A 12,564-nucleotide genomic window follows, 5' to 3' on the forward strand; every position below is an offset into this window, starting at 1 on the left:
CCGAGCAAACTTCTGCTCCGACAACTAGTTAGGACCTCGTATCGTACTTGCAGTCATCGGCTCTCTTTTTCTACGGCGGCAAGTTTGAAAGGAACAGCTAACAAGTAGTGTAAGTTGCGATAGAGAAAAAGAAGGAAAGCAGATGGCAGGAACGACGATAAAAGAGAAGAATATTGCATTGGGGGATCCGCGGCCGTGTGGTAGTTATTTCTCTCATTGCGTTACAAAGTTACGTCAACGACCAATCTTTACAACGTTAACGAGGACATGAAAAACTAAAATTAGAGAATGAAGAAAATGTAATAGCTCTAATTTTTAAAAGAAAACGCTCCCAGCATAAAATGGCAAATTTTCTTTACTACAGTCGTTCACATTATTTCTGTCAGGTATATTTTTAATTAAAAAGAATATATAAAAGTTGAAATCGATTAGTATTCGCCTAATCCTCAAAGACAAAGATAAAAAAGAATTATATACGCAAACGTCTTTTGAAAAAAAAAAAAGATGTTGAGAGGACAAAAGGGACGAGTGAAACCGCGAGGAAGAAGGATAGAAGCGAGAAAAGAGAAGCAATCGAGATGCACATTCGACTTGAATGCATCGAAGTGCGATGTGAGGGGGTCGAAGCGTACCTTTATAAGGTCTTTTGTTTAGATATGTTGTTTTATAAGGTCTTTTGTGTCTTTCTGTTTCAGTAACAAGATCTTTATATCGTTAACAAGACAAGAGAAATAATGGCGTGTGCCATTATAAAATTGAAATATATCCAAGAGTTTACGATAAAACGATAACAAGGATTGAAAATTTAAAAGTAATAAATTTTATAATCAGAATGCAAAGAAAAAAATGCGGAAGACAATCGATTAATTAATTATAACAATTATATATTAATTAATTATTCCCATACATTGAAGAGAAAAGAATTACCTCGAAAGTGATTAAATAATTCGTAAATAAAGAAGATTCATAATTCTGTACATTTTATATGTTTTGTATAAATATTATATCCTCTCTCTACCGTTAATATACGAAAGATATGTACGTTAAGGGGATCCAAAATTACCGACAGAACACGAATTACAGATTTTGAAAATCTCTTTTTTGGCAACAAGGATTGATAAATCCTTCGCCACAATTAAAGTTACTTGTAAAAACAACACGCGGGGGGGGGGGGGGAGGCTGATAATTTCATATAAAAATGATAAAAAAAATAAAAGATGACAGTTACGTCGTAACAATATTTATTTAATATAAAAAGTTCTACGGTATGTTCGTGCAAGAGATATAGAGCCACAAGCTGAGCCCTGTGGGTTCGGCAGCGTGCAAACCTATCTTATTTTGTGTGTATAAATTGCAAAACTTTTATATTAAGCAAATATATTGTCATGTTAGGTTAAATTTTGATCGATAATATAAAACAGCTTTTAAATCGCCTTAAGTTTGCCGGGAAATAAAAGAAGAGGAAGGAGAGGGGAGAATGAGAGAGAATGCAATAGAAGGTGCCGATGGATTCCGCGAGCGGATGCACTTCGCGTAGCACAATGCGTTAATGCCGAACTGGTGGAAGTAATGTATGCCCACATTGTTTACCGTCGCCTTGGCGTGTCGCCGCGGGACATTTGCACGCTGCCGAACACACATGTGCCACCCATTCGCGCAATCGTTACATGTCGGCGTTGCACGTGTACTCACGCCTACGCGGCGCGGACTATCCCGAAAATGCATTGTCGCATAAAACGCTCATGCGATACCGAAACCGCCGCCGTCGTCGTCGTTTAACGGTCGCACAGCAGGGCCGCTTAATTAGTTGTTGTGTCATGTAAATTGCGGTAATGAAGGCAGATGAGTCGAGCGGCGTAAAATACTCGGCGTGGCGTTAATTCGCATTGTGGTCGGGATTGTACTTTACAATATATATGTACAATGTTGAGACGCAACACGTAGATGAAATGAAAACAGTTAAAATTTCACGCATATTGTTTTATTAATTGTTTATTATTTTTTTATTGCTATTAAATTAAGAACGAGTAAAAATGAGGATTAATTATTTTGTTACTGACAATAAGAGAAACATTTGATATAAAAATTGATAATTTAATGTAATATTATCTTTTTATATTACGTAAATTATATTTATATAAAATCATTATTGCAGCTTTCGATTTAATAATTTTAACTATTATATTATATGAGAATTTTAATATTATATTATAAAGTGTACAAAAATTTGTGTGAGACTGTAAAATTTTGCAAGCCAATCCAAAAATAATTTCATCTACGTATATACCATACGTAGAGAAAAAATATTTTTCTTTTCGAAACTTAATAGACCGCGCAGAAAGCCCTTCGTTCCATTACCCTTGTATTGAGTGAAGGTAAACGATCATCGATCTCACGCAGAGATCTCGAACAGGTCGAGAACGTGTCGTTCTCACACTGAAGAAAGTGGGCTGTCGCTTCTCATCCTGGTTACATCAACTTTCCTGTAGGAAGGGAGAATAAGATCAACTCCTATAGAACTGATTCTATGAAGTATCTTGAAATTCTGCCGCTTAGCAAGCCATAGATGTATCGTAGGCAGTAGAATCTTTACAAACACTTATTATTAGACCTTGTAGCTCTCCTCCAGCAACAAAGATAGAAACTGGAGATCAACTGGTCTATCTGTATAAATAGCATTCAAGGCCTGGTTATCTATTTAAAGCTGTAGAATGAGAGCAACGTTCTAAAGAATAGACGTCATGCTACAAACGTGTGTTGTTTATTATTTATACGAGCTGAAATCAGAACTCTGACGTTTCTTTATTAACGTATATATATATATATATATGTAGAATTATAAAATCAACAATCGATATAAATTGAGGGAATGGGGAAGGGAGGAAGAAAAAAAGAGGACAGTTGCGTTTCACATTGCGCTCTTTCTTTGCTGCTGACTATAAGTTAATGTTGTGAAAAAGAACTATAGTCTTCGATCTCAAGTGTGAGAACGACATAAGCTTTCGACTTCTTCGAGGTCTCTGTCGTTCATATTTTACATTTGCACTTGAAGGGAAGTTAAAACATTTACCTGTTTAATCTAAATATCAAATTGGAAAAAAAGTATTCTTTTAGTAGTTATACTTTTTAAATAATTTTTTTTTTCAATATCTCGCAAAGTTGAATAATTTTATGTAATTTATGTAATAGCGGTTAAAAAATTATTAAATATATGTTTTTTTAAATATTGGGAAATTAAATTGTGTGTAATATTTTATAAATTATTAAAAAGTAACAGAGGTATGTATATTACTACTGGTTTGAAATTTTTTTGGTTTTAACATTTACTAGGTCGATTTTATGACAGTAACCAGAGAAAATGAATATTTTTTTCGCCACTGAATTTTTCCAGTCATTTGTGACAAGACAAATCGAATTTCGAGCTTACTCTGATTTATCGAAATTGATTTTTACGTTGAACCATCAAATTGGTACCGTCAATGTTTAATTCGTGACACCTGTAGCAATGTCAATACCAACAAAAATTAATTGAGATATATGCTCGTTATAACGACCGCTTTCATCACCATCCGTAGCACGCGATAATTGATTTCTACAAACTGTGTACTGAAAACAGGATGAATAAACTTATAATTATTTTTACGCTAAATGCGTTATTCGTTATATTTTATTGAATAAAACTATTACGATATGTATGATTTTTTTCGCGCATATCAATATTTGTTTGATATATTTATAAAATTGATAAGAGACAAACTCTTACCACGTAATTATGTAGAGAAATTTAAAAATTTTTCCTGTTAAAATAAAAATGCCAATGAAACAAAAAATATATATATATTTTTTTTCTTACGCGCCGTTCAACATATATATTATAATATAAAAATAGTATCTTTTTAACGACAGAAGATACAAACTGAAAATTATCTTTAACTTGTTTATAAATAGTACTCAAGGCCGATTATCTATTTTAGACGACTTGTATTTCAGTATAACATTTTTTTCACGCAATCGTAATTTTGTTATAACGTTATAACGTTTTAAATCTTTAGAAATTGAAGGTATAAAATATATTATTTAACTGTTCAGGTACACGCGCGCGTGTGTTTATAATTCTTTTGAAATGTAAAGTTTACGGCATTACGCCAACAAACTTCAAACTAAAATATGAGATGATGCTGTTATCTGAAAGCAAGGAGACGAGAGAACTCATAGTAACTTTAACAATGGCGAATGCGAAGTAACTTACAACTCCAACTTTGTAATACTTTGGCCTTTCTAGCCGCTGACATAATGGCAGTAGGGATATATTTGCGCGGTAAACGTCCGTCGTTAAGTTTGTCCAAGCGAAAGCAGAGATTTTATTCAATAGCGATCACCAGCGAACGTATCATGAAGTGCGAATAAAAACATGATGCAAAAAAAATGTAAATACAATCTTGTTTTTCTACGGTTTTTGCAAGTCATAATTTTCTTATTACATAACTTTTATGTTAATTATATGAATCGGTATATTATTTTGAAAATGCGTGTTTAAATTTGTCATTCTATTTCTATTGCATATTTATTATATATACATGTACACGAGGTACACAGATATATAAATGTAGGTTTAAAAACCATTGGTGTATATAGATTTTATTCGCTTCAATTAAACATGAAAATATGCTATGCATAACTGAGGCTTGTGGCCTTTTCTTTATCAATCCTGATGTTATTCAAAAGTTAAATTTTTAACCTTTGAATTTGCTGCGTCTTTCTCTCGGCAAGAAAATTCCAACGTTAAAAGAATCGGAGGAAAGTTCCTTGGATTGCGAGTAGAGAGACATAACGACTCGGCGGATATCAAGTTTGCAGGAACCATATCCATTAGCGGAAGAATGCCGTTTCAACAACGAGACGTTCGTGTCCATGGCGAGATCCGTTTTCTCCCTCCCTCCCTCTCTCTCTCTCTCTCTCTCTCTCACTCTCTCTTTTCCCTTCCCTTCCTTTCTGCAAGCAATTCGAGTGCATCTAGGTGTTAAGTCGATATCTTCATCGCGGCAACACGCAAATGAGAGCTGCTGCAAAAGACGCCCGCCAAGTAGAATGCGAGATCCGTGCGATCGTACGGATAATACGAGGGAGAGTACAATGCCAGTGTCATCCGCATTCCTCGTTTGTCAAGCGCACGTAAAGGCGAGATTAAGAGAACCCCTCCCTTACTTCTCTCTCGCTTTCTCCCTCTCTACCTTTTCTGTTTTCTTACTTTCTTCATCTTGGCCCTTTCACATTTTCCCCTTCTCCCCCCCCCTCTCTCTCTCTCTCTCTCTCTCTCTCTCTCTCTCGCTCTCTCTCTTTCTTTTTCATTTCTCCTTCTCTCGTCCTCTTTCGGTTGTAGATACAACCATGACGGTTACAAACGATACCGACGTTCCAAGGGGTTACAATGGATTTAAGTCACGTTCGTTCCACTTAATCCGCGGACATTCTTCCCGGGCTTCCACCTACGAGCTTTCCCTGTTCGCAGACAGCGACTCGAATTTCTGGATTCGTATCCGACGACGTGAACGTAATTAAGATGTAACGCGTCCCTCGAATTCGAGCACGTTCCTAGCTACGACGTCGTAGAATAATTGTCGTGGTATAAGTAACCAGAAAATATGCGTACGATTAACACTTGGAATGTTGACGAGCTTCTAAATATCGATGCGATAAATTTAAGATTTAAGAAAATAAGGCATGCAGGATATAATTGTTGAAAAAAAGTATATACCTACATATATTATGCATGTGTGAACGTTTTATAAAACACATTTTTATATGAAAAACTTGCGCTCGTGATGTCTTAAAGTGTGAATGCGAAACCGACATATCAAGATATATATATATATATATATATAACGTTAACGTATTTAAAATCACTAATCACTAATCGCCTATCCTTAAATGTAAATCTAAAAATTATTCAACGTTATGTGACATTAAAATTAAGTATGGTAAAAAGTTTAATTTCTCTTCCGGAATTTCGATGGGCCACGAATTCAGCGAGCGGTAACGAGCGGTAACTCGGAGTTCGCCACCCAGTCAGGTAACCTGGATATACCTGCGACATGGCAGGACGGAAACTCGTTTCGCCATAACAATTTCGCGGGGCGGATAACGCGAGTGCGCCCGCTGGAATTACGTACAAATGGCGAGCGTTATCCGCTCGCGGGGGCGCCAGTAAATCGTTTTATCCAGGCCGTACTCTGGCGCACGGACACGCCGGCGTTTATTTAACTGTAAGTTTAGCCGCCGTGGCCATTTTTCTGAAACTATTCCGACCGGGGCCATTACCGGCTCCGGACGACCGAGACGTTAAAGCGTTTCCAGCGTGGCGGCCTGCTCGCGCATCTGCGATACGGCGCACAACTTTTGTCCTTTATGGGAGGGTCCCTTAAATATAGGACGACCTCGCCCAAGTGCTCGCCACCTTGCGTTTCGACCCACTCAAGATTAGAGGTCCGCGACCTTTAACCGGCGAATGCACCGTGTACTCCGTTCTCAGGAGATAAAGTCGGTGAAGCTGGCGCGAGAAAATTATTCGAAGAGCATCCGGGGAAAGTTGGCACGATGTAAATTTTCCTTCCCTAGACTCTTTGGTATATATATATATATATATATATATATATATATATATATATATATATGAAAAATATTTCGCGAAATATTCCGTGAAATTAGTTATTTATTAATGAAAAAGGAAATGAAGCTACGTACTTGGCGTGTTAAAATTGTAAGAAGCTATTATCACGCTGGATTCACGATTTTAACAAAAAAAAAAAAAAAAGAAATTATTTTATCTTCTTGTAACATATATTTGATAAAAATAGTTTTCTTTAATTTTACAATCATCGTGTGCTTCGAATTTAGCACATATATGTTTCTGATTTAACTTTCGTTATAAATAGATTGAATCAGATAAAAAAGATATTCTGGATCAGATATAAACATATCCTAGATCAAAAAGTGATTATTGAACTACACATATATATTGATTATAAATTTATTTTTAATTTGATTAATTTATCGTTTTTTACTCGATAAATTACAGTAGCAAAAACGGTATTATTTTGATCCGAAATAATTAAATCATGTAAAACTGATTTTCATATATATTTAAAGCTGCCCGAAACTTAACTCTAGTTTAGTTGCTTCTTTACAAATTAAACTGATAAATTGAGAATTTATAGATTCGAATATCAAGTATCTAGATGATTAAGAATTAACTCTTAATTATTATTCATTTGAATTATTTCCGCCCATCATTTAAAATCTTAATACGCTTCCAGAATATTATTCGAAGAATCGATGCTTCGATGTGGCTGTAAAAGAACCGATGTACGGGACGTCACTACATCCACGGAGATGGTTTCTGGTTGAAGGCTATTGTATTAGTAGCAGTCACCTTTATAGAGAATGCGAAAGAGACTCGCTGTCTCAGGACCGTTTTACGACTCGCCGTAAACTCTTATACAAGTTGCCGTGAACGAAGTTGGCTAGCTGCGTCCTGGAATTTTTTGATCCAATACACTGGATATCTTCGATATATCCTTCAAAAATAGAATTGAACGTCATATATTACGGGCATCGATAAAAATAGACAGTACTCAGAGCCAATATATATTTCTTCTTTATTGCTACAAAAAAATCATAATATATATATATTTTCTTAAATATAATATTATCCGTTCACATCAAGAGATTTTTATTAACTGTAGACGTTTTACGCGCGCGCTATTACTCAACTTCATTTACCACGATCATTATTGAGCATTACTAACTATTATCGATCATATTATTTGAGTTTGCAATTGATGTCAGCTGTCAAAACCTGTCAATAAATTTTAATCATCATAGAAGCAAAAGCATGACAACGATTTCCGCGATGAATAAATAGAATCTTACGCGATTGCATTTTTCGTCGCATAAAAAAATACATGAATTTGCGTATAAACACCTGAGCGTGAACATAAAGCACGTTGTCCTTGAGGAGGACGCGGGGATTCGCGGAGGACAGGACTCGCGCGGGATGTCATGGGCTACAATGCAGCATCCACGCTCGCTCTCGCGATACCACCAATATGGCCCTCGTTATTGCTGCTTTATTGCTCGTAAATCCTTGCATGTCGCACATCCCGCTGTACGAGGATACGAGCATATCCCTTAACGGGTGTCTCGCTGCCCGTTGCTATCTCGTAATCCCGCGCGATATGTGACGAGGCTTCGCCTTGACCGAATGAAGAAATGTCTCCATATATCCGTACATGTAAGATTTCTCTCATTCTGTTAAATTCTTAATAATTAATTGTTCAAATATCTTCTAAATACATATATTAATTTAAATGTTTTATTAAAAGAAAATTTATCTACTTATTAATTATATTATAATATATAGGTTTTTTTTCTTGCGAAAGATTAAAATTTTCATAAAAAATCCAGCTTTTCAGTTTGAGTGATGTTTAATTTCTGGTAAAAAAATTTCTGCGTAGTGATTTTTTTTTTTAATTTTTAGGCTACATCATTTAGATTTCGTTAGACTTTTATATTGGTGGATTCTGCTACTGACAGACTAGATATCTCGATCGTTCATGTTACACTAGAAAGTTAGTCTTTTTTTTTTTTTGTATATTTGTGCAGCTGATATGCCCCTCGGCGATTTGATTCCCAGGGGAGGGTCATGTTCGTACTTTTCACTTGTTCCCCGCTGATTCGCGCGCTCGAAACGCTACGTGATTAAACTCACCGCGTATAAGCTTCGATCGCAGTCATTGATATTCCGTGCTTCTCTCCATCTTCCTCCCTTTTTTGGAAAACAAAGATATGTTCTCGTTAAGGCCCGACAAATTGTACCGCGCACGCGAATTAAATTGCGTATTGGAATTGGCCGACAGTACAAACTTTTCGTTCGCGTTATTGAGAGGCTCATTCGATTTTCTGTTTTAAATGAACATTCATTCTGCTCAGATAGTCTGTGCCATAAGTGCCTCAATGTAGCAACAACCGATATTTAAAGAAAAATTACATTTTATTTATCTATGTCAAAAGTTAATATATTATCTAATATTTCCAGATTTATAAATTTGACATTTCACAAAGCATATTTAATCTTTTAGAATATAACATTAATGATTACTTTGTGAGCTAAATTAAAAATTTACTCTGTAGAATATAATTTAATCTCAAAATCATAAATATTATCATACATCGAAATAATTTTTTTATAGTGACTCATAATTTTAACTGTATAAAAATAAAAATAAAAATGAAAATAAAAATTTCAATTCTACAAAGCAAATCTTAGATATATCAACTTTTGACATAGATGATTCACGTTCTTCTTTAAGAGGTTGTATATCGGTTGTTTACAATTGCAGATAATTGTTGTTTCTATTTTATTATGAGTTTGAAATTATTTTATTAATTGGAAACGTGTATATGCGTCATATTGCAGAAAAATATAAATAAATGTTATATGCAAATATTTATTATAAGTTGTATTGTATAATATATGTGTGCGAGAAAAATATTATTAAAAAAATATTTGTGTGTGTGTATTTGTGTTGTATTATACATATATATATATATATATATATATATGCTGTATTTATAATACTTAGACTGATCGAGTAATATGCTTATGTATATGTAATATTGTAATCAGAATTATTCTGAGAACAGATATTTATACAAAGTTGGACGGAATGTGCTCTGAGCACATACATGGAATATTCTGAATTCTCGATCAGAAATTTTGGTGAGCATCTCGAAAAATCATCTGTGCTTTCGAAAAGGTCGTGCTTGTGTATGATTCAATTTTAATTTACTGCACAGTGTAAGTATGTTTAAAAGTTAATAAAATTAGGTATACATTTTTTATATTTGTCAGGAATTGATAATATTAATTATATGTCATAAACCTGGTTAAATATCACGTTGATATTAATATTTAACATTGCGATCTTAATTATATGGACTTTAAACTGAATTTATTTCGAACAAGCTTTCGTGAAATGCGGATGAACGACTATTATCTCATATGTACTGACGTATAGTTCTACTGACGTATAGATGCACGTAATTATACTCGCATGGTTTTCATCAAGCTAAGCTGGCAGATGCGCATATATGATCAATCTTTGAAATAACTCACTTGAATTCGAATTGCAATAAGCACCGCTGTTAAAATAATACGTAATGTAATATTTATAAGAGAGAATTATGATAACTAAATAACTAAATTTAACATTAATAAGATAAGTTTTTCAATTCTCCTTTATAAATATTATATTACGTATTATTACGTATTTTAACAGAATTGTTATTGTGGAAATATGTGAAGCATTAAAAGTGAAAATTCAAACTTACAGAACATGATATTATATATATAACATGAGTTACATAAATTATATATTAATGTTATTAACGTTTTAAAGCTGCAAAAATAGCAATATTAGTCATAATAGCTTTACATACATATATCAAAAATTTTTTATTATTTATTTATTTTTATAAGATCTGTCTTTTATTTTGAGATGAAATAAGATTAGATTTGTCGAGTGAAGATATTGAACTGAAATTTCACGGTTAATATTATGGAATTTTTTCGAATTTTTGATGTTGCAGCGAGATTACTTTTAGAAGTGCCTCTATTTCACTATACTTGCCAAAATTTTCTACTTTTCCGAAGGAAAATCGAGTGAACTCGGTCAGAAATTTTGGCGATCATCTCGAGAAAGTTATTCTCTTGAAAAGGTCGTGCTTACGCACGATTCGATCTTAAACAAGAAAAAAAAACAAGAAATCAAAATTTTGATACGTTACTATCTTATCGTTTGCTGCAACGTATTCAACATATTCATATTATTGTGAAATATTCAATGTGCCTTCTGTTTCATTGGTAATCTTAACGTACCTATATAGGAATATAGGGGAATTTATTAGAATATATTTTCGAAGTACATATACATATATACAATATAGATGCGTTTTTGTGCACAGTAATTATAATCATGAATCTAGTTTGATAATTTATAACAATTAGCATGGAAAAGTTTGATTTCATAAACGATATTCTGTTGAGATTTTTGGAATAATGTGTCAAACTGTTTATATTTTGTGTATAAAATTACTTGTAATTAAAGTGATGTATTGTTAGTCTTGTTATCGTAAATTCTTAATATATAATTATTTTTAGAATGAGTAAACAATACTTTAATAACAACAATAACAATGAATAAAATACATCGTATATTTTATATCCACATATATATTTTTTTAAACTATTGGAATTGCATGATTTTCAGATAATTTTTTTCAAGGTTTGAGTTAATAAATTATGAGTCTGATAAATAATGTGTAGAACGTCTCGTCCGATGTAAATGCAACACAAATTGAGCCAAGCTACTTATTATTATTCATTGGGGACATTTGTTAGCTTGTCTGACGGCTCTCACAGCTCTCGTGTCTGCTGATTCTCCGACGAGTTTGGTTGTTTTTATTTCCGACTACTTTTTTCGCTCTATATATTTCACATCTGAGTGACTGGAGCGTAGGACAATGAAATGTTGTGCTGGATTATTCATTTATTAACATGAAAATTAATGTGTGGATTGTAATCAGTGAATAATTTTGAAACTTAAATTCCTCAGTCAAATTATTCAACTAAAACATTCTCGTACAAGATTTGTTTTGTCGCATGGTTTATAAGAAAAAAATCATACATATTATCTTTCCAAATTAATCTAAGTAAGAAATTATTAAAGAACGTATTTTTTATGTGTTTGTTTTCAAGATCTCAATATTTTTTTTTCTGTTTTAAAACACGTATATAAGACTATTTACTTGCAAATTTTCCACTAGCACTCTGTTTTAGAATCTATCTGTATAGGATATATCTTTAGGACTATACAATTACCGTAATTAACTAATTTGATATACTGGAACCTTCTCCTTCTGCTGGAATCTCCTTCGTACCATGTTAAGACACTGCGCGAAGCTCCATAAATCTTGCCGCAACATTCGATCTTGTTCCAAAATGCGTGTCGTAAATGATCGAACATGGTACTCCTAACATTCTTAATACGCATAGAAATTATGGATTAGAACTCTTTTGAATAATATTATATTCACTTATTTAAAAAAAATTTTTTTGTCTCTATAATCTTCTCTGATAAAAGATTATAAATGATTTCTTATTTGATTTTTATCGGGACCGCAGCGATTCTGTCTTTTGCAACAGACGAGAATTGGAGATATTATTATTTAAGAGTTTAAAAAATTTCTCAACGCTTATTTTGCACGTTAATAAACCCTTATTAAATCTTAAGGTAACATCGGTATGTGGTAGCGAATAGGTCCAGTGGTCTGTATTTCTCTCTTGCGGTAGGTAAACATTCTTTTCTCTCTCTCTCTCTCTCTCTCTTTCCGGACATACAGCATTCGCGAGTTCGGTGGTCGAAAGAGGGCGTAAAAGCCGTAATACCGCATTATATCAAAGTAATGTGACATGCAGTCCCAAGGAGAATATTTCTTCTTCTGGAG

The 12,564-nt window shown here is 33.6% G+C and overlaps 2 protein-coding genes and 1 non-coding gene across 7 annotated transcripts in view; 1 reads left to right on the top strand and 2 right to left on the bottom strand.

The window, feature by feature from the left end:
* LOC140664113 (glutamate receptor ionotropic, kainate 5-like) overlaps positions 1-12,564 on the bottom strand; it is a 274,048-nt gene that overhangs the window by 141,961 nt on the left and 119,523 nt on the right. The window lies entirely within an intron of this gene.
* LOC140664117 (mannosyl-oligosaccharide alpha-1,2-mannosidase IA-like) overlaps positions 1-12,564 on the top strand; it is a 228,238-nt gene that overhangs the window by 103,313 nt on the left and 112,361 nt on the right. The gene's annotated exons all lie outside the window — the stretch shown is intronic.
* Positions 2,330-2,539, bottom strand: LOC140664338 (small nucleolar RNA U3). The gene has a single exon (XR_012046437.1). It is a non-coding gene; the product is annotated as a small nucleolar RNA U3 (small nucleolar RNA).

The sequence above is a fragment of the Anoplolepis gracilipes genome, chromosome 3, assembly GCF_047496725.1.
Source record: "Anoplolepis gracilipes chromosome 3, ASM4749672v1, whole genome shotgun sequence".
In the NCBI taxonomy this organism is placed as follows: domain Eukaryota; kingdom Metazoa; phylum Arthropoda; class Insecta; order Hymenoptera; family Formicidae; genus Anoplolepis; species Anoplolepis gracilipes.